Source organism: Erinaceus europaeus, chromosome 11 (assembly GCF_950295315.1).
Source record: "Erinaceus europaeus chromosome 11, mEriEur2.1, whole genome shotgun sequence".
NCBI lineage: Eukaryota > Metazoa > Chordata > Mammalia > Eulipotyphla > Erinaceidae > Erinaceus > Erinaceus europaeus.
The window spans coordinates 44,189,883-44,213,188 of record NC_080172.1 but is presented as its reverse complement, the minus strand read 5'-3'; the positions used below and the strand labels follow the sequence as shown (position 1 = coordinate 44,213,188).

At 40.2% G+C, this 23,306-nt stretch overlaps 1 protein-coding gene across 7 annotated transcripts in view; it reads left to right on the top strand.

The window, feature by feature from the left end:
• The window catches only part of RERE (arginine-glutamic acid dipeptide repeats), a 523,083-nt gene that overhangs the window by 180,475 nt on the left and 319,302 nt on the right, over positions 1-23,306 (top strand). The gene's annotated exons all lie outside the window — the stretch shown is intronic.

Genomic DNA, 23,306 nt, shown 5'->3' with positions numbered 1-23,306 from the left:
TTACACACACACACACACACACACACACACACACACACACACACACACACACACACACACACACACACACCTTCCACGGTTAATGCTTGGGCTCTGTGCCTGCACTATGGATCCACTGCTACTAGAGGCCATCTTTTCCCCCATTGTTGTTGTTGCTGCTATTGTTGGATAAGACAGAAAGAAATTGAGAGATGGGGAAGACAGAGAAAAGGAGAGAAAGACAGACACCTGTAGACCTGCTTTACCACATGTGAAGTGACTCCCCTGCAGGTGGGGAGCCGGGGCCTCCAACTGGGATCCTTGTGCTTGATCCAGGATCATTGCACTACTACCTGGCCCCCCAGAATTTTTATTTTATTATCAACTTAATAATGATTGACAAGATTGTAGGTTAAGAGGGGTACAGTTTCTTACAATTTCCACATCTCATCCCCTCCATTGAAAAGTTCCCTGTTCTTTATCCCTCTGGGAGTATGGACCAAAGATTTTTACGGGGTACAGAAGGTGGGAGTTCTGGCTTCTGTAATTGCTTCTCCACTGAACATGGGTGTTGGCTGGTTGATCCATACTCCCAGCCTGTTTTTATCTTTAGTGTGGTAGGGCTCTGGTGGTGGTAGTGGGGTTTCCAGACACATTGGTGAGGCCATCTGCCCAGGGAAGTCAGGTTGGCATCTCCATCCAACTTGGTGGCTGAAAAACAGTAAGATATAAAGCAGAGCAAATTGTTTAATAATCAGGAACCTAAAGATAGGGTTATAACAGATGAGATTTGGGCTTTCCATTTTGGAAAAAGCTAGGAAGTATATTTTAGGTATATTCCAAGGGGTTCATGACTTTACTGATTTGCCCAAGCCCAACAGCTAACATGCAGGTGGGCTAAATGTCTTGTTTATAGTATTTTTATTTTAATAAGAGTCTCAGGTGATTTAAATACACATCAAAGTTTTAAAATCACTGAGATAGACTAGTGCTCCCTAGGAAAGTCTTTTTCATGTTAATGCATAAACAGAAAATGAGTACATTGCTTTGAGGGTTTGGAGGAAAAGCACATTAAAACACCTGTTATGTATTTATAACAGACCAGAATTTATGAAAGCCCAAAAAGGGAAAAGGAAGACCTGTTGTGATTTCAGTATGCAATACAGCATATATGGAGGGAGAGAGGCAGATAGAATTTAATTCTGGCAAGTAAATTGGGAATGAGATGGGTACTTCTTGAAATCTCTGATTGAAAAGGGAACTGTGATCCTAGATAGACATGAAAGAATGAGGGAGATCTAACCATAGACAGTAAGTAATGGACATTGCAAAAACAGCCGCTCTTTTCCAATTTCCTTAAGGCTTGCTTTACCTTTGTTTTCAGTTCTTCATAAGTTCCATACACAATCTTTCCATTGTCTCCTTTTTAAAAAACATGAGGAAATAGACTAAGGGTAAGGACACATAGCTTTATTTATTTATTTCATTTTTACTAGTGATTTAATACTGATTTACAAAATTGTAAGATAACAAGAGGTATAATTCTACACCATTCCCACGACCAGAGGTCTATATTTCCCATTCTCTTTATTGGAAGCTACAGCAGTTCTCCCAAGGTTGCAGATATGCATTAACTATTATTTTTACAACTGTTTTTGTCTATATTTGTCTGTATTCCCTGCCCCTTTTTTTCCTATGGCCCCATCTTCTCTTCCTTTCTAAGTCACATCTATACCTATTACTACTTCCAAATGTCCTTCCTTTTTTCCTCTTCTTTCTCTGGTCCTGTTGGAGTTGGAGTTCAGAGCCCTCTGGTCATTTTACCCCTGTTGTTTCTCCCCCGCTGGGAGTGTGGACCCAGATTCTTTTTGGGATGCAGAAAGTGGGAGATCTGACTTCTGTAATTCCTTCTCTGCTGGACATGCACATTGACAGGTCAATCCATATTCCCAACCTGTTTCTATCTTTCCCTAGTGGAGTAGGGCTCTGGAGAGGTGATATTCTGGGAAACATTGGTGAAGTCTTCTGCCCAAGGAAGTCAGAATGGTGGAATCATGATAGCATCTGCTACTTGGCGGTTGAAAGGCAGTAAGATATTAAGCAAGATAAAATGTTTACTAAACAAGAACCAAAAAAGTAGAAAGAGAATAGATGAGAATAGGGGTCTTAGAGTGGGAAGAAATGAGGAAGTCTTTGTTAGGTATTTTCCTAGGGGCCTATGACTTTTGTGGTTTCTGCTTGAGTTTGACAGCTAACATGAAGTTGGACAAAAATACTGTCTGAGGAGATGGTGTCAGAGTTAACAATAGGGCTAGAAAGTTCAATCAGGGCAGAGAGTAGCTCCCATAGTTGAGGCAAATCTGTGAACAAAATTAACTGTTTATTCCACCCACCTGACCCAGGGCCCATATATATTTATATTTAGCACAGGTGCTGAATACATAGTTTTTCAATAGAATATAAAATGGCATGAGCCAGTAATAATTGTTGAAAGCCAAGAATGGATGGATATATGCATAAAAAAACCCCGATGATAATACAAAAACCAAATACATTTATGTAGAAAGAAAAAGAAGAGATAGGTCCACTTCTTGAAAATGCAAATACTTGTGGTCCGGGAGATGGCGCAGTGATAAAGCTTTGGACTCTCAAGCATGAGGTCCTGAGTTCGATCCCCGGCAGCACATGTGCCAGAGTGATGTCTGGTTTTTTCTCTCTCCTGTCTTTCTCATAAATAAAAATAAAATCTTAAAAGAAAGAAAGAAAGAAAGAAAACGCAAATACTAGGAATCAGATGGTGGCACATTTGATAGAATAGCCATGTTACTATGCATAAGGACTCAGGTTACTGGTCCCCACTTGCAGGGGGAAAGCTTCTTGAACAGGTGAAGCTCTGTTTTCTCTCTATCTCTACTTCCCCTTCTCTTTCTGTTTTTTTTTTTTTATTTAACTTTTTCCCTTTTTTAAACATTTATTTTTATTTTTAAACTTCTATTTTATTTTGATAGAATAGGGAGAAATTGAGATGGAAGGAGATAGAGAAGAAAAGAGACTGAGAGACACCTGCAGCTCTGCTTTACTGCTTGTGAAGCTTTCCCCTGCAGGTAGGGGCCAGGGGCTTGAACCCAGGTCTTTGTGCATGGTAATACTTGCACTTAACCAAGTGTGCTAGTGCCTGGTCCCCTCTGTTTTTTTTCTTTTTTCTTTTTTTAATATTTTATTTCAGAGAGGGAGAGGGAGAAACCGAGACCAGAGCACTGCTCAGCTTTGGCTTCTGGTGGGGTGAGGATTGAACCTGGGACCTGGGAGCCTCAGGCATAAGAATCTTTTTTGCAAGATCCACCATTTCTTTCTGTCTCTATCTAATAAATACATAAATAAAAATTGTACAAAAGGAAATGCAAATGTTACTACTTTGCTGTTTTCATATATATATATATATATATATATATATATATATATATATATATATATATTAAATATACCAGAGCACTGATTCTAGCTTATGGTGGTGCTGGGGATTGAACCCGGGATATTGGAGCCTCAGGCATGAGGATCCTTTTCTTTCTTCCTCTCTCCCTCCCTTCCTCCCTTCCTCCCTTCCTTTCTTCCTTCCTTCCTTCCTCTCTTTCTTTCTTTCTTTCTTTCTTTCTTTCTTTCTTTCTTTCTTTCTTTCTTTTGTCTTCCTGTCTTTCTTTCTTTCACATTTTATTTATTTATTAATGAGAAAGATGGGGGAGAGAAAGGACCATACATCACTCTGGTACATTTGCAGTCCTGGATTCATCTTGGGACCTCATGCTTGAGAATCCAGTGTTTTATCCAATGCTTTATCCACTGTACCACCTCCCAAATCATGGCATGAGAGTCTCTTTGAATAACCATTATGCTATCTACTCTCCCTCTCTAATTTCTAAAATGAGTTATATCTTACCTGTTTGAAAATGATTTCTCACACTTGATATATATATATATATATATATATATATATATGTATATGTATATGTATATGTATATGTATGTATATATATTCACATCACATTACGATTGTTATCAAAAGCTAGATGCATAGGAATTAAGGGAATTATACTGAGTGGGAAGGGTAAATTATTCTAGAATATTTAACCTAATAATAAATTTGAACTTTTAACCTTCCAGCAACGGAAAGGGAAAATACAAGTTTTTTGTGATCAAATAAAAGTGGACATACTGTATTATTAAAATTTTCTGAATGCTAGCTGGAGACTATTTGCCACATAATGAAAAATAACAGCAACAACAAAACCATTTTGATAGGGTAACTTATAGAATGGATGGAAACTTATCTGGACTGAGAGCAGTTCTGATTTTTTGGGTAATAGAAATAATTAGCCTTTCCTTTTCGGTGCTACCACTGGAATGGATGCCCTTCGTCAATTTCTTATCCTTGTTGTCTGCCACTCAGCTTGAGTCAGTCCCAGAAGAGTAAATTCAGTTGATCAAACTTGAATTGCCTATCTATGCCTTGAACTTAAGAGGGAGAAAAAAAATGCGGAAGTCTTGATTTATTGCTCTACCTACATGCACATGGCAGGCATAAGTAATTTTCCAAATGAAATCAGGGAGCTGTTCAGTAGGAAAAACAGATGAGAGGCAGTCAGAAAAATGACATATGTTCACTATATACTTCTCATCAGGAGATTCACACTATAGCACCAGATTCAGTGAAAACTCGCATAGCATATGGATATTTATAGTATGTTTTTCTGTGTGTGATGGGTAAATACAGAAGTGTACAATTTGTACAGGCTCATATACAAATTTTCCTAGGTAAGAAAATAACTAGAGATAGAATTATATAATTATAGAGTATAATGTAGGAGTATATTTTAGCAGAAACGGAAAAGTAGGTGAAGATTTAAACCTTCAATTTGATTGTTGTACAGGCAAAAGCCCTTTCATCTCTAAAATGAAATGGAAAAAAAGAACCAGCAAGAGTGCACCCTGGGGTTTCTTTCCTGGCCCACTTTACACTCTGATTCTGGCAGGTTGCCTTGCCTGCTATGCCCACCTTCACAAAAGCTTCATGTTAACCTGTGTTGTTTTGGTGTCTTTGAACCAGCATCTACTGTTACTATGTATTTTAAATATTTCTTGAGGCACTTTGGGGTTACTCTCCTGGTTGTCTTGAAGTATAGTTACTGATTTTTCAAAAGGTAGCAGTCAGATTTCTAAGTTAAAAATGTTTTGAGTAATTTACCTTTTACTCTGTATTTTGTATAACCCCCCCATCTCACCTATCTTCAAAATTTTTTCCTAGCAATGTATATATTGTGTTAGAGCACAAATGTCTACATGAGAAACTGAGCCGCCATGTTATATTCTAGTAGCCAACTTGGCTTACAGTAGCACAGCAGGTAAAGCATATACTTAGCTTGTGTGGGGTCCTTGGCACCAGGCTATGCCTGTTGTGTCTTTACTCTCATAAAATGGACTTTTTAAAACTATGTATTCCAAAAGAGACAGGCATGCTCTATTGCAACATTTAGAAACTACATTTGTTAATGGGAACAACTTGTCAAATGGCATTTCTTGGAAGGCGTATTCTGGAAACTTTTTGATTCCACTCTTCCACCTTTTAGCCTTGCAATCCCTGGATACATAAATTGTTTGCTCCCAGTAGAACTCCTAATCCTCTTTTTTTCAGTCACTTATTCCTTAATATCTAACACCAGATCTAAATATTTCCATTCTCATTCCTTTTTTTAAATAATATTTTTTATTTATTATTGGATAGAGACAAAGAGACATTGAGAAGCGAGGGGGAGATAGAAAAGGGGAAAGACAGAGAGACACCTGCAGCCCTGCTTCACCACTTCTGAAGCTTTCCCTCTGCAGGTAGGGACCAGGGTCTCAAACCTGGGTTCTTGCACACTGTATTGTGTGCACTTAACCAGGTGTGCCACAACCTGGCCCCTACCATTCTCATTCTCTTCTGTCTTTTTCTGATGAGCCACTCCTTGAGGACAGGGTTTCCTGGTGGTTTACATTGTACTTTTTCTTTTTTATTGGTGTGGTAAGATTTTGCATCTCCACAGTTTCACTGTTTCTGGCAAACTCTTTTTAATTTAAGATTGAAAGAGGGAAGGGAGGAGACAGACAGAGGAGAAACATCACTGTACCTGTTGTGCATGGCAGTCCAATGTGCAGTCAGGGGCTTGAGCCTGGATTCTTGCACACACGCTGCAAAGTCTACTTTGCCAGGTGAGCTATCTCCCAACTCTTGAAAGTTTATTTTGTTCTTTTTCTTTCTGTCTTGTCTCTTGATCTGAAAAATTCACCTAGGAACAATGAAGTCCTAGTGATGACCAAAAAACAAAGAGCACAAAAGGTATTCAGTTTGTTTAAGTTAAAATTAACAGATTCTTACTTTGATATAGGGAGATTGCTCAGTGTTAGGACACTGGACTTGTACAATCCCCAGGTACAATCCTTGGCACTACCATATATGTCAGTGCTAAGCAGTGTTTTAATGTTTTTTCCTCTCTCGTAAATGTGAATAATATATTTTTAAGTGAATAACATTTTAAAAAATAGAATTTATTTACTTATTCATTGCCGGGATAGCCTGAGGGTACTTCTTCTGGAGCTAGTGCTCTCTGGGTTGGAGAGAACTCAACTGGAGCCGATCTAGGCTGCTGTGTGGGAGAGGGATCAGGAACTCGTGCCGCACTAACTTCGCAGGAGTTACACTCTGGAACTCTCAGAGCTGGAAAGCAATTTCCAAGTGTCTTTAATCAGAAGAGCAGCTGTTTTTATACTCTCCAAGTAGGGTGGAAACAGGATGTGATATAGAGAGGGTGGAGAGAAAAGTGACTGGTGAAAATCAGAGTGTGACAAGGAGGGGGCGGAGCAGGCGAGAATCCTATCACTGAACCACCAATGCCCTGGAGGGAGTGCTTTATGTAAATGTAAAAGTGATTTATGTAAATAGACCAAAGCTTTGAATGGGATTAAATCTATCCCTATATAGGCATATGGTTAAGCAGAAGCCAGGGGGAGCTGGCATACTATCCAACAATTCATGAGAAATATAGGGAGAGAGAGAACTAGACATCAGTCATGTGCTGCTGGGGATTAAACTCTGTACCTCGTGCTTAAGAGCCCAATGCTTTAGCCATTGCACCACCTCCCAGACCACTGAATAACAGTTTTTAAAATATATATTTGCTTATTTTCCCTTTTGTTGCTCTTAATTGGTTTTTATTGTTGTTGTAGTTATTGATGTCATTATTGTTGAATAGGACAAAGAGAGAGGAGGGGAAGACGGGGGGGGGGGAGAGAAAGTCAGACACCTGCAGACCTGCTTTACTGCCTGTGAAGTGACTCCTCCACAGGTGGGGAGCCAGGGGCTCGAACCGTGATCCTTATGCCAGTCCTTACGCTTCGCACCACGTGTGTTTAACCTGCTGTGCTACTGCCTGACTCCCCACTGAATAACATTTAAAAAATATTTTTACTTATATATTATTGGGTAGAGTCAGAAATTGAGAGAAGGGAGAGAAGGAGAGAGAGAGAGAGAGAAACCTGCAGCTCTTCTTCAACACCTGTGCAACTTTCCCCCTGCAGGTGGGGACCAGGGGCTTGAACTCTCACTATAATGTGTTTTATTAACCCGGCGTGTCACCCACCTGGCCACCAACATTTTTTTTTTTAAAGACATTGTTCTGGGGGTTAGGAGATGGCTCAGTAGTAGAGCATGTACTTCACCATATTTGAGGACTTGGGTTCTACCCATTTGGCTAGCATATGAGAATATCTGTAAATAGGAAGCTTCACAAGCAGTGGAAGAATGCTATGATATCTCTCCTTCCCTCCTTAAGCTTTCTCCTTGAATGTCTCTCAGCCTATATCTAACAAAGAAAAAGAAAATCCACCAGTAACCCAATAATTGTGCAGACATTTAGCCCTACCAGTAACCCTGGTGGGATGTTAATAATAACAATGATAATAAATAAATAATGGAGATTCCAGAGTACATATATCCCAACACTATAATGCAGATTGAATAAATACGTTTACACACACACACATGTATGTATGTATGTATATATGACTTCTTTAGAAAGGGCCTGACATGGGGACCAAGTTATTGTCTGGGGAGATGATGTGCAAAAATGACCAGAAAGCTGGATCAGGGAAGAGAGTAGCTCCCAAATATGGGAAAGGTGTATAAATATAGTTGACTGTAAACCCCATCAATTTGATGTGATCTGGGGCCCATTTCAGCTTAAGAGTCTATGTGACCTCTGCATCCCTGTAAATCTGAGCTCACATTCTGTGGTCATAAATAGGAATGTTCAAATCTGCCCCAATATCAGGACCCATCTTCCTCAGGTGAAACATAGAGTATGTTGTCCTGTTTCCCTTCGGAGGATGGAACATTCTCTACCATTTTTTATCCATGTTGAGGGTAAGGTCCTATGGGGGCCCACAGAGGGGTCTATTGTGTTGTTCCTGATAGAGATGACTGGTAATAATGGAGAGAGGTATTTATTTGAGGTCTAAGCCCATCATGTTTGTTTGGTAATCTCATGACTCCCTGACTAGGGCCCCAGCTGATGGGGTGGCCTGATAGTGACTAAAGAGTCATTGTTAAAGTATGCCAGTGTCTTGCCCTTATTTAGCTTATGTAGTACTGACTTTGATTTGAAGTGAGTGAAGTGTAATAGGAAGTAGGTGAGGAGGGTATCTAAATCTAAGTAGACACTATTTCATTAGGAACTTTAAGGTGTCTTTTGGGGCCTTTCTACTTGCTTGCTGCATATACTGATTCACTGCAGACTATTGTGTACTTATGCTTTCAGGTATATATTTTGCCCTAATTTATGGATACATGTGAACATATATCCTATCTCATGGGACCTGGTCTATATGTTGGTTTTGAGACTTTGTTAGGAAGTGAACCACCTGAAATAGAATTAGAGAATCCTATGAAGGAACGCTCTCACCTGAGTCATGAGGCTGAAGGGTTGACACAGCATGCCTGACATCTCTGGACACAGTCTGAAGTGAAGCATGCTGAGGTGGTACTCATTGCGTTGATTAGGTTGGGATCTGCAGATGCAATATCATTTGGTATGAATTGAGAGAAGCATGCAAGAAAGTGAGCCCCCAACCTAGAGGTTCCAGGACTGGGGGAAATATAGACTCTATAGAGGAAGCGGGAGGTTCCTGCTGTCTTTGGGATTAAGAAGGCAATAAACAATTATTGTTATAATCACATTATTTGGCAATCAGGTTAACTTTGAAAATCCCTCTGTTAGGATTTGCTGTATCATATACAATGTCACCATTATTTATGCCCTTTGACATTATTTGTATATAGCTGTGCCTCCATTTTATAAATAATAAAAAAAAACCACTGAGCATCTGTTAATACTTTTGTTATTTGGTTACATTCCTTATTAAACTTGTATAGAGGGAATCGGGCAGTAGCGCAGCTAGTTAAGCGCATGTGGCACAAAGCACAAGGACCAGGGATCCCGGTTTGAGCTCCCAGCTCCCCACCTGCGGGGAGTCTATCTTCACACAGGTGGTGAAGCAGGTCTGCAGGTGTCTATCTTTCTCTCCCTCTTTCTGTTTTCTCCTCTCTCCATTTCTCTGTGTCATATCTAACAATGACAACATCAATAACAATAATAACTACAACAACAATTAAAACAAGCAACAAGGGCAACAAAAGGGAAAATAAATAAATAAATAAATATAAAAACATGTATAGAATTAGGCTATTCACTTTTTATAATTCTTTTTAAGCTTAGTATGTCCTGAATTTATTGCCAAACCAGTAATTATAAATCTTTAGCATACTACTAAGAATGGAGTTCTTACTTTTAAAATTTTTAAAGAATTTTAAAATTATCTTTATTAATTTATTGGATAGAGACAGCCAGGAATCAAGAGAGAGTGGGGTGATAGAGAGACAGAGAGATACCTGCAACATGGCACCACTTGCAAAACTTTCCCCCTCCAGGTGGGGACCAGGAACTCGAACCCAAGCCCTTGCACACTGTAATGGGTGTGCTTAATCAGATGCACCACCACCTGGTCCCAATACTGGAATTCTGTACATTTGAGGGAAGCCTTATTTATTTGAGACAGAGTGCATGTGTGACACACTAGAATACTGTTCAACTCTGGTATATGGTGATCCTGGAGATCACCTGAATTTCTAAACCCCTGGCATGAAAGTCTGGTGTACTACCCAACATTCTTTCCCCAGTCTAATACTAACCTTGGGTATGTGATCATCCTTGAGACTGCAGAAAGAATCCAGAAGACTGGGAACTTGAGTGGAATAAAAATCTCTTGTTAATTTTCACTCATTTGTTACATTTCAAATGCCATTTGGCATTCACTTCAATTATGACGGTAAACAGTAAACTGTAGTAATTATGGCACTATCTGTGACACTAATATGAATTACTGAAATTCTTATGTCACATCACATAGAGGAAAACTCAAAATAATGTTTGTGGGGCTGGCAAGTTATATCACCAGGATAGTGTGCCTGCTTTGTCATATGTATGACACAGGTTCAGTCATAGTCCCCAATTTTTGGTGCTGTGCTCCTTTTCCCTTTCTCCCTTTGTCTAGCTGAAAAAATAATGGCTTGGAGTAAGAAACCCTGGTAAATGTCTCGACAAACTATGAAGATTATCATGGGGTATCCTATACAGCATCTTTTTATTTAATGAATTAGAAAAGAAGTAGATATATTAGTTTTTCTCATTGTGACAGTATTTCAATGCATGTTTTTGGATATAAAACACTTTTTAGAATGAGTATATTGATTGCTAAAGACACAAAATAGGGGCCGGGTGGTGGTGTACCTGGTTAAGCGCACATAATACAAAGTGCAAGGACATGCGCAAGATTGTAATTTGGAGCCGCCCTAGATTACCCTACAGGAAGGACACTTCACAAGCAGAGGAGCAAGTCTGCAAGTGGCTCTCTTTCTTTCTCCCTCTCTGTCTCCCTTACCCCTCTCTCAATTTGCTACTGTCCTCTCCAATAAAATGGAAAAAATGGTCGCCAGGAGAAGTGGATTCATAATGTTGGAACCAAGCTCCAGTGATAATCCTGGAATCGAAAAAATATATAGGTTCAGGGGTCAGGCAGTAGCGGCACGTGGCATGAAGCACAAGGATTTGGCTTAGAGCCCTGCCTCCCCACCTGCAGGAGAGTCGCTTCACAGGTGGTGAAACAGTTCTGCAGGTGTTTCTCCCTCCCCTTCCCTTCCTCTCTCCATTTCTCTATCCAACAACGTTGTCCTATCCAACAACGGCGACATCAACAAGAGCAACAAAAGGGAAAATAAAAAAATAATAAATTTAAGACTAATCTCTGCTATAACAATGGTGAAAATTTATCTATAGATTTCTGTTCTCTTAGCAGTAAAATGCCAAGTCAAAGATTATACCTGATTTTCTAAAGATTTTTTTCCCCTTGAAATTTTCTGATCTTTAGTTTCTTGTGAGGTTTTCCTTTTTTTAAAAAAATTTTTTGTTTTTAAAGATTGTATTTACTCATGAGAAAGATATGAAGAGAGAGAAAAAGAACCAGACATTACTCTGGTACATGTGCTGTCGGGGATCGAAATGAGGACCTCATGCTTCAGAGTCCAGTGCCTTGTCTACTACGCCACTTCCCGAACCAGTAAAGTTTTCTTTTTTCTCTTTTCTTTTCTTTTCTTCTTTCTTTTTTCTTTTTTCTTTTCTTTTCCCTCCCCTCCTTTTCTCTCTTTTCTTTTATAATTTTTATTTATAAAAAGTGAACACTAACAAGAACCATAGGATAAGAGGGGTCAAAGACGCCTGTGGTCTGTGAGTTTAAAAGGTTTGAGACATTTGATCAATTTTTCCCCTCTCATATTAATTAAATAGTGATTTGTATGACAATAAATTAATGAGTGTACGTAAACACCATTCCCACCACCAAAAGACTGTGTGCCGCCGCCCCTCTCCCCCATGAAGCTGAACTTCTGCCCTCACCCTCAACCCAGAGATTTTTACTTTGGTGCCCTAAAAGTCTCCCCTCTCCCCAGTGGGGAACCACCCACCAGCTTCTGGGGAGGACAGGCTTTGAACCTGAAGTCCTGTCTGCCTGCCTCAGAGTCCTCAGGCTGAGCCACTATACCAGCTCAGCAGTCTTACATTAACTAACTCTGCTATACCATAGCCTCTGCAAGTGACTGAAGTTGTGATTTTGAATTAGAGAAGTATCATCTAGGTAGTGCAGAAGACTTTACATCATCTTTGGATAGTAAATTTTTAACTCACAAAATGGAACAGACACATTTGTGTGCTTTACTTTTTACCCACAATTAATGATGTGAAAAGGGGAGATAAAGCTCTTGACATTAAAAGAGAGCCAGTATTTTTTTTTTTTTTTTGGCCTAATCTGTAGTTTTAGTGAAAATTTTGTTTTCCCACTGTATGTGGCCTCCATTGTCGTCTTATGATCTTATAATCAACCACCTGTTAATACATTTCCCTTCATGCTAACAGCAAACAAAGGATAAGGAGAACATGGCCTCTCCTCTTGTCAAGATTCAGTGTTTAGGGTTTTAAATACTTTAATTCTGTTTATATCTCCTGACTAGAACTTTTCAGGTGATCAAACTGCCCATAAGGGATGCAGGGAAGTATGCTCTTTATTCTACAGAGCTACATGTCTTGTAAAACACAAAAATGCTCTATATTAAACAAAATAAATGTTACCCTCAGCTAACAATCTCTACAACAGAATAAAAAAAAATCAAATTAAAACTATTGTAAATGTAGAATTATTTATGTATTTCTTTTTTTTTTTCCCCTCCAGGGTTATTGCTGGGCTCGGTGCCTGCACCATGAATCCACTGCTCCTGGAGGCCATTTCCCCCCTTTTTGTTGCCCTTGCTGTTGTAGCCTCGTTGTGGTTATTATTATTGCCATTGTTGATGTTGTTCATTGTTGGACAGGACAGAGAGAAATGGAGAGAGGAGGGGAAGACAGAGAGGGGGAGAGAAAGACAGACACCTGCAGACCTGCTTCACTGCCTGTGAAGCGACTCCCCTGCAGGTGGGGAGCCGGGGGCTCGAACCGGGATCCCTACCCGGGTCCCTGAGCTTTGCGCCACATGCGCTTAACCCACTGAGCCACCGCCCGACCCCCTATTTATGTATTTCTATACCTAGCTTTTACATTAATTATTACATTCATATACCTACCTCTGATATTATTCCTATTGTGAGTATATCAGGGGAAAGACAACATTTTTTAATTCGTCTTGGTCTCTTCAGCACTTAGTTGATATGTAGGTAGTACCCAGTAAGTAAGTGTGTTATAATTTTCAACATTAGGAAATTTCCTTTTATGGTACTGGGGTCTTGCTTATATACAGTTTTACTGCGCCTGGATCATCGTTTTTTTTTTAATTAATTAACTAATTAATTATTATAAGGAGATAAGAGATTGGAAGGGAAGGGGAGATAGAGAGGGAGAGAGGCAGAGACACATCTATAGCCATGCTTCACCACTCAAAGCTTTTACCCTTGCAGGTGGGGACCAGGGTCCTTGGGCACTGTAATGTGTGCATTCAACCAAGTGCGCCACCACCCTGCTCCTTGGACCAACTTCTTAATTCTTTTTATTTCAGATGAATATGGAGAGGCACCACAGCACCAATAATTGTGCTGGTGCCATAGCCATAAAAGATAATGTGATGCCAGGCCATATACCTGTGCTGTAGATCTTTATCCTTATTTAAAAAAAACTTTGGGAGATTCGGGTGGTAGTGCAGTAGGTTGAGCACACATGGTGCAAAGTGCAGGACTGGCTTAAGGATTCCCGTTCGAGACCCCGGTTCCCCACCTGCAGGGGAGTCGCTTCAGAGGCCGTGAAGCAGCTCTCAGGTGTCTATCTTTCTCTCCCCCTCTCTGTCTTCCCCATCTCTCTCCATTTCTCTCTGTCCTATCCAACAACGACGACATCAATAACAGCAGTAAAACAACAAAGGGAATAAATAAATATTTTTTAAAAAAACTTTGGGTTAAAAAGATAGGATAATGGTTATGCAGACACTCATGCCTGAGGCTCCCAGGTCCCAGATTCTATTCCCCATATCATCATAAGCCAGGGCTGATCAGTGCACTGGTTAAAAAAGAAGAAAGAAAGAAAGAAAAAAAAAATAAAGAACTTTCGGTATGCTGTAATAGCACACATGGGAGGATGTGTGCTTTGCCAACGTCTAGCCTGTGGTATACCACAGGGAGGGGTACTAAGACACTGTGAAAAGCTTAAGTACTATAGTGTCTCTCCCCCCTCCCCCATTTTTCTCCCATGCTGGGGCTTTGCTACCTGTGTAATTTTCACTGTTATATTGGGCTCTTTTCCTTTAAAATTTGAGGTAGAGACAGGGAGGGAGGGAGTCTAGGGGGAAAGAGAGACTCTGAAAAAATTGACACACAATGGGCCACCACTGGTGACAACAACAAAAAAAAAAGCAAAAATAAAAATTAGGGGGCTGGGTAGTAGAGTATCAGGTAAAAGCAGACATAGTAGGAAGCACAAAGACAGCACAAGGACCCCTGTTCAAGCCCCCAACTCTCTACCTGCAGGGGGATTGCTTCACAAGTAGTGAAGCAGGTCTGCAGGTGTCTATCTTTCTCTCCCCTCTCTATCTTTCCCTCCTCTCTCCATTTCTCTCTGTCCTATCCAACAAAAATGGCCACTAGGGGCAGTGAATTCATAGTGCAGGCACTTGCGAGCCCCAGTGATAATCCTGGAGGCCAAAGAAAAAAGAAGTTATTGTGATTTTTATAAGATTTGCCTATTACCGCTTTATTTAAAAGGGAAATATTTTTTCTTTATTCAGAGTTATGATTCATTTTGTCTCAGTTGAATTTCTAAACGCATTTCCAAGGAACAAATTAAAAAAGGCAAAACTCTACCATAAGTGTTACATTGACCCAGGCAACCATACTTGTTTTTTGAAGTTTAAGTGCAATTTTGTACAGAAATTATCCAGAGCTTTTTATAACCTATAAATGAAGAAATCATGATACATTTATACCATGCTAATATCTTTACTGATTTTGATTTTTTAAAATGACAAGTAGATGGCAGATTACCAGATAAAATTCTGCTTCTACTCCTATAGAATATTTTTTTATTAGATGACACCAGGGATCATCTAATAAAACTGAAGGCCTTGCATATGTATCACACCACTGTGCATCCTCTGTAGACCAGTTTAATCTTCATTTTTTTTGAAGGAGAAACAGATAGCAGCTATAGCACCGCTCTACCATAAATGGTGTAGTCCTTAATGCTCCTTTGTGGTACTAGTGCTCAACCCTGAACCATTCATCTCATATGGTGTGAACTCTGGGGCAAGCTGTCTCCTCACCTGTAATTTTTGTCTTGTGCACCTACTGCAGGTAGGGAGTGGGGACTCAAACTTGGGTCCTTGCACTTGGCAATATGTACACTTGACTGGGTGTGCCACTTCCTGGCCCCCTTGAATGCCTTTTTTTTTTTTTTCCTTGAAACAACTCTTTTAACAGCTGTGGGTGAGAGATTAATCACTGAAGAAGTAAAATCAGGATTTTTGTGTCATAAATAAAACTCAGAAATATGTTCAGTACAGTGTTTATATGTGCTGTGGGTTTTATTTATATATCTAAATATATGGTAAGTTTGGCCTACTTATAGTAAAATTCACCTTATGTTGACATTGACTGCTTTGAAAATTAGAAAATTGCCTAATAAATAGTAAGTTTAAAATATATAAGGAATGAAATTTTAATCTTTAATTTTGTTAAGTTGTAAAATCTATAATAATTGAGCATCGCTCTGTTTAAAATGACAATTAAACTTGACTTTCCCTTGTTTTTTTTAGAAATTTGATATCTGAATGAGAAGAAATATTCAGAGTTTATACATTAGGCTTACAAGAAAGCCTTACAAGATGTGGAGGTCTATAAAACAAAAAAGTAATTGGTTTGGGAAATTTTGTAGCTTGATGCTTGAACTGTGGAGCAGTTGCTTCTACAAAACTAAGAACTAAAGACTACAATTAGCTGCCATTAATTTTGATGAACAGAAATATGTTCCATTTACTGTATAATCAGGATCGAGGATTGAATGAGTTTAAAAAGATGAAATCTAAATTATAATGTCAGTCCATTAAAAAGTAGCAGAAAACCTGTTAAAGAAAATGGATTCACTATGATACCAGTTTATAATAAAAATCATTTGCCAAATAAGAATTATAACCAAAGCATTGTGAATTCTCCTGTGTATTTCCAGTGAGACTACAAATTATTTGAACCATTTATTGTGCAGCTCAGGCTCTCAGAGATTCTTTTCTGAAACGGAGGAAGCATTGTTGCTTGAAATCTGCTTTGCAGGATAGGACACCAGAAGATCAGGCTAGCAATTTGTTGTCAGCCATATGGAGAGAGAAGAATCATCATGCCAGCCTACCTGTCACTGGTTATTTTTTTCCCATGAATACTGGTCATAGTGTTCTTAGAATTGTTTGAGGTCTCAGTTGGTTTTCTAAATGTACACTTTAAGATATCTTTCACCTGCAGTCTTTGTATTGAGGACCTGTCACTGTTTTCAGTGATACTTATTCTCTTCTAATGGTGATTTTGTAGTAGAAATTCTTTTTTGATAGGATTTGTTGATGGGGTGAGGGGCGGTGCAGATACTGACTCTCTTTATCTATGAGTGTGCCTTCCATTTAGGTGACTGAGGAATTTTATGAGAAAGTCTTTGTTTAGGCATGCTATTTACAAGATCAAAGTTTTCTACTGAAAATTGTATTAGATTGGCACTGTTACAGTTTGTAAATAGGACAGTATGGTATTTCAAAGATTAGTAATCAGAAATACATTAGTAGAAGTTAATACTTCCTACCTTCCTACCTTGCCTTTCCCTATGGGCATTAAAAATTATTTGTTTCAACTGTATAAAACAGATTTGAGGGCAGGGTTAGATAGCATAATGGTTATACAAAGAGACTCTCATGCCTGAGGCTCCAAAGTCCCAGGTCAATCCCTCATACCACCAAAAGCCAGCACTAAACAGTGCTCTGGTAAAATAAAATACAGCTTTGACATTTGTATGCATTGTGAAGTGATCATTATAGTAAATCTACTTATCATTTAACAATGTTAAAATTTACAGTAACAATGTTAATTACTATACCTATGCTGTACATTATATCTTCCTTATTTTCTTTAGTTTTTTTTTTTACACTTATTTGATAGAGAAAGAGAAATACAGAAGGGGGATAGAGAGGGAAAGAGAAAGGCATACTTACAGTGCTGCTCCATCACACTTGAAGCTTCCTACCTGCAGCTGGGGACCAGGGGCTTGAACCCTGATTCTTGTACATGGTAACGTGTGTGATTCTACCCGGTGTGCCACCACCTGGTCTCCCTTATTTATTTATTAGATAGAGGAAGTCAGAAATTGAGAGGAAGGGGATGATGGTGAGATTTAGAGGAGATACACCTACAGCACAGCTTCACCACTCCAAAAGCTTTTCTCCTGGAGGTCAGGACTGGGGGCTTGAACCCAGGTCCCTGCACATGGTAACATGTGCCCTCAACTATATGTGCCACCACCCAGGCCCTGCCCCCTGCCTCTTGTCCTCCACCTCCTTGTCGTCTTCTTCCTCCTCCTCCTCCTCCTCCTTTTTTTTTTTTTTAACCTCCAGGGTTATTGCTGCCTGCACTGCAAATCCACTGCTCCTGCAACCTTTTTTTCCCCCCCTCATTTTGTTGTCCTTGTTGTTGCCCTTGCTGTTATTGTCATTAGGTAGGACAGAGAGAAATGGAGAAGGGAGGGGAAAACAGAGAGAATGAGAGAAAGACACTTGCAGACCTGCTTCACCACTTGTGAAGCAACCCCTTGCAGGGGAAGAGCCGGGGCTTGAAATGGGATCCATATGCAGGTCTTTATGCTTTGCGCCATGTGTGCTTAACCCACTGCATTGCCTCCCGACACTCCGACCATTTTTTTTTTAATAGGACAGAGAGAAATGGAGAGGAGGGAAAGACAGAGAGGGAGAAAGATAGACACCTGCAGACCTGCTTCACTGCTTGTGAAGCGATCCCCCTGTAGGTGGTGAGCTGGGGGCTCAAACTGGGATCCTTGTGCTGTCCTTGAGCTTCCTATTATGTGTGCTTAACCTGATATGCCACCTCCTGCGGGAGCGTGCCCCCCCCCCCCACTTACTTACTTATTTTCTAATCTGAAGTTTGTACTTCTTGACTTCCTTCATCCCTTCATCTATATCAAACCCTTTCCCCTACTTGTGCCATTCTGGTAACCACTAGTCTTTTTTCCTTCCTTCCTTTGTTCGTTCCTTCCTTCCTCCCTCCCTTTCTCCCTTCCTTCTTCCTTCTTCCCTCCCCCCTCCCTTTCTCTCTCTTTCTTTCCTTCTTTCTTCCTCCATATAGATGTGAAATTGTAATATTTATCTATGTCTGACTTAATATCATACATAATAGGAAGTGTACAATTCTGTAAAGGATAATAAGACACTAGGCATTGCCTGTATGTTGTGATTACAGCTATAATACTGACAGATAACAGTTCTGTTCACAAAATTGTTGGTTAAGTGTCCACTGTGCTGTTTGAAAAGATGCTGACAGTTGTGGTTTTTTTTTTTTGGGGTGGTGGTGGTGGTGGTGTGTGTTTCAGGATGACTAACTGCCTTATGCTGGGGGTTGTGGTTTTTACCCTTGAGAGGAACTTGCTCTTTCTCTGTTTACATAAACCTGCTGATTTGCTGAGGGTTGAAAAAACAGACAGGGCTTTTGTTTGCCTCAGGAATCTGCCTTTATGTTTTGGCTGACTTCCTTCCTCAGCTTAGCAAATGCTCTGGTGTTTGCTGATGGCACAATGCATTCTTGGACACAAAGCTGTGTTCAGATTGTGAGAAACAGCCAAATATGTTTCTGTTCAGTGTCATTACTTAAATCATGGATATAGGACTTGAGGTCACTTAGCTGTATGATCCAGTCTGAGAACCTGGTTTCATTTCCAGGTAACCCTAGTAAAGAAACTTTTACTTACATGTTCTTTGGGATCTTTAATATCAATACTAATATCCTTATTCATCTTTCTACTACTTCAGACTTGATAATTTTGATATTAAAAAGGACACATATGCCCTGCAACAGCTATTTGCTCAATCTGGTAAATATGCATTTTATGTGTGTGATTTGAAAAATGTGCATTTTGCACTTTATGGACCATGGCATATTTGCTCATCTTCTTTCAGAACTGTTACCTTCCTAGTTAACGATAGCAACACAATCAATAAATGAACGACTGTTTCTCTTTTTCTTCTTTTCTTCTTCTTCTTCTTTTTTTTGCCTCCAGAGTTATTGCTGGGGCTCAACGAATCCACTGCTCCCGGAGGTTATTTTTTTCCTTTTTGTTCCCCTTGTTTATCGTTGTTGTTATTATTCTTGTTGTTGGATGGGACAGATAGAAATTGAGAGAGGAGGGGAAGACACCTGCAGACCCGCTTCACTACTTGTGAAGCGGCCTCTGTAGGTGGGGAGCCAGGGGCTCGAACCAGGATCCTTCCGTTGGTCCTTGTGCTTCACACCATGTGCTCTTAACCCACTGTGCTACTCCCACCTCACCATGGGGAATTTTTAGGTTGAGAATCATGGACTCAGCTGACTAAAACCAATTTTATATCCAGCTTAAAACAATCTATGCACTTATAAATTACATGAAAATTCTTGGCAAATCATTTTGGCTTTACAAACTTTTAAAAAAACTTTTATATTTATTTATTTCCCCCTTTGTTGCCCTTGTTTTTTTTATTGTTGTTGTAGTTATTGTTGTTGATGATGTCATCATTGTTGGGTAGGACAGAGAGAAATGGAGAGAGGAGGAGACAGAGAGAGATAGACACCTGCAGATCTGCTTCACCACCTTTGAAGTGACTCCCCTGCAGGTGGGGAGCCGGGGACTTGATCCTTATGATGGTCCTTACTCTTTGCAGCACCTGTGCTTAACTTGCCTCCTGAACCCCTATGAACTTTCTTTTAAAATCTTTATTTATTGGATAGAGACAGTGAGAAATTGAGAGGAAAGGGGGAGAAAGAGAAAGCGAGAGACAGAGACATCTGCAGCCCTGCTTCACCACTTGCAAAGTTTTCCCCATGCAGGTGGGGACTGGGTCCTCAAACCTGGGTCCTTGCGCATTGCAACATGTGTGCTCAACCGTCTGGTCCCTGGCTTTACGAACTTAATGGGCATTTATTCCAACTGTGATTTTAGCATTGCTTTTGATTTGTATTTTTATTTTTCCCTTTACAAATAACCCTGCTCTTGTATTTGTGTGTGGGGGGGGGTGGGGGTCTAAATATGAATATCAGTATAAGATTATTTTAAATATTTTATGAATTTCTATGGGATAGAGTGGGAGCTCAGTAATGCCCAGTTCTGGTGTATGCAATGCTGGGAAGTTGTATCTGGGGCCTCAGGTTTAGAAATTTTATTCTCAACCCCTGTGAACTATCTCCTCTAACCTCGAGATATTTTCTTAAATAGTCCCTTAACTAATTAATAAGCAAGAGAGAAATACTATTAATTCATTTTTATTGCCACAAGAGTTATCTTTCTTTCTCTTTCTTTAAAAACAGAGAGAAATTGAGATAGGAGGGGGAGACAGGGAGAGAAAAAGACACTTGTAGGCCTGCTCTTGAAGCATTGTCCTGGGGATAGATAGCATAATGCTTAAGCAAAGAGACTCTCGTGCCCGAGGCTCCAACTCATGCCCGAGGCTCCCAAGTTCAATCTCCTCCCCACCCCGCATCATAAGCTAGAGCCGAGCAGTGCTGTGGGATTAAAAACCAAAGGGGGGGGGTACTGAAGCAATGCCCCTACAGGTGGGGAATAGGATTTAAACCCAGGTCCTTGTACATGGTGATAGGTATGCTTAACCAGGTGTACCACTGCCTGGCCCCACACATGAGGGAAATACTTTTTTGTTAAACTTTATTTATTTTATTTTATAGGATTGAGTGAAATTGAGAAGGAAGGGGGATAGAGAGACACATGACTCCCTACTTCACTTGTGAAGCTTTCCCCCTGTAGGTGGGACCAGGAGCTTGAACCTGGGTCCTTGTGCACTATAATGTGAGCACTTAACCAGGTGTGCCACTATCTGGCCCTGAGAGAAATACTTTTTATGAGTATTTTACTTGGATCTTGGTTTGGCTATCATTAAGAATAATAAGAGGGGACAGGTGATGGCGCACCTGGTTGAGTGCACATTACAATGTGCAACGACCCTGGCCCCTACCTGCAGGGGAAATACTTTGCAAGTGGTGAAGAAGTGCTGCAGGTGTCTCTCTCCCTCTCTGTTATTCCCTTTCCTCTTGATTTCTGGCTGTCTGTACTCAATAAATAAATAAATAAACGTAAAAGAAAGAATAATAAAGGTAGGGCTGGGGAGTGGCTATGCAAAAAAAACCAAAAATCTTACTTGCCTGAGGCTCTGAAATCTCAGGTTCAATCCGCAGCACCACCATAAGCCAGAGCTAAGCAGTGCCCTGGTTGAGCACACATTTTATAATGTTCAAGGACCCAGGCTCAAGCCGTCTGCAAGGGGTAGCTTCACGAGCAGTGAAGCAGCACTGCAGGTTTCTCTGTCTATCCCTTTCTCTGTCTTCCCCCTTCTCAATTTTTAGCTCTCTCTCTATAATAAATAAAGTTAATAAAAAAATTTAAAAAGGATAATCAGATAATTCCAAATTGTTTCTTAGAATGTATTCTCTTAGAGGCCAGGCAGTGGCACACTTGTTAGAGTGTGCATCTTACTATATACAAGGGCCTATGTTAAAGCCTGAATTCCCGATTGGTAAAGGGAAGCTTTACAAGTGGGGAAGCACTGCTGTGGGTTTCTCCCTCTCCCCCACCATATCTCCTTCCTTCTTGATTTCGCTGTGTCTATCCAAATAAATAAAATATTTTTAAAGAAGAGTATAAATAGCAGGGGGTTTTGTTTGTTTGTTTTTATTTTTGTTTTTTAACCAGAGCACTGCTCAGCTCTGCCATATGGTGGTGCAGGGGATTGAACACGGGACTTCGAAGCCTCAAGAATGAGAATCTGTATAACCATTATGCTATCTACCCCCGCATGGTGTTTTGTTGTTTTTGTTTTGGATGCACAGGGGCTTTGCTGCATGTGCGACTTCACTTCTCCAGGGTGACTCAGAGGCATGGAGAGAGAGGGGTGAGGGTGGAGGGGTGGTTGATGGTCAGGTCACCACATCACCAGCTTTCCTCAGAGCCATACTTATTTTACATGATAATCTGGAGACTTAGACCTGGGTTGCAGACATGGGAAGGTAGGTGCCCTACCAGATGAGCTGTCTCACTAGCTCCAGTAGCAACTTATTTGTCATGTGAGTTATAGAGAACATTTGAAATCAGGGCTGGTAACAACAATAATAATAACCAGAACAACAACAAACAACAAGGGCAACAAAAGGGAAAAAATAGCCTATGGGAGTAATGGATTCATGGTCGCAGGCCATGCAACAACTGAGCTGCAGCAGTAACCCTGGAGGGAAAAAAAAAAAAAAAGAAGGGCTGGGGAGACAGCATAATAGTTATGCAAAAAAAAGAACTTTCATGCCTGAGCCTCTGAGTTCCCAGGTTCAGTCCCTAGCATCACCAGAAGACAGAGCTGCAGAGCTGAACAGTGCTCTGGTTTGTCTCTGTATCTCTCTCTACCCCTCTCCCTCCTTCTTCCTTCCCTCTTTCCCCGCCTCCCCTGACTACTCCCCCCTTCTTGTTTGTTTCTCTCATTAAAAAAAGTAAAATATATAAAAATTATGAAGACATTAGAAATAGTTGCTTGGGAAGTAGCATGTTAAATTTGAAGTCTGTGTATAGTAGCTTGATTTGACAGTATTTTGATACTGGGTTGTCAGAAAAATTATGATGTATTTTATGTGGGGTTTTTTTTTCCTTTTTTTTTTTTTCTCCAGGGTTATCACTGAATCGAATCCACTGCTCCTGGAAGCCATTTTTCCATTTTGTTGTTTTTATCATTGCTGTTGTTATTGGATAGAACAGAGAAATCAAGAGAGGAGAGGGAAAGAAAGACACCTACAGACTGGCTTCACTGCTTGTGAAGCAACCCCCTCCCCTGCAGGTGGGGGTCTGCAGCTCAAACTGTGATCCTTATGTGGGTACTTGAGCTTCACACTGTATGCTTAACCTGCTGCACTACACCTCCCAGCCCCCATTTTT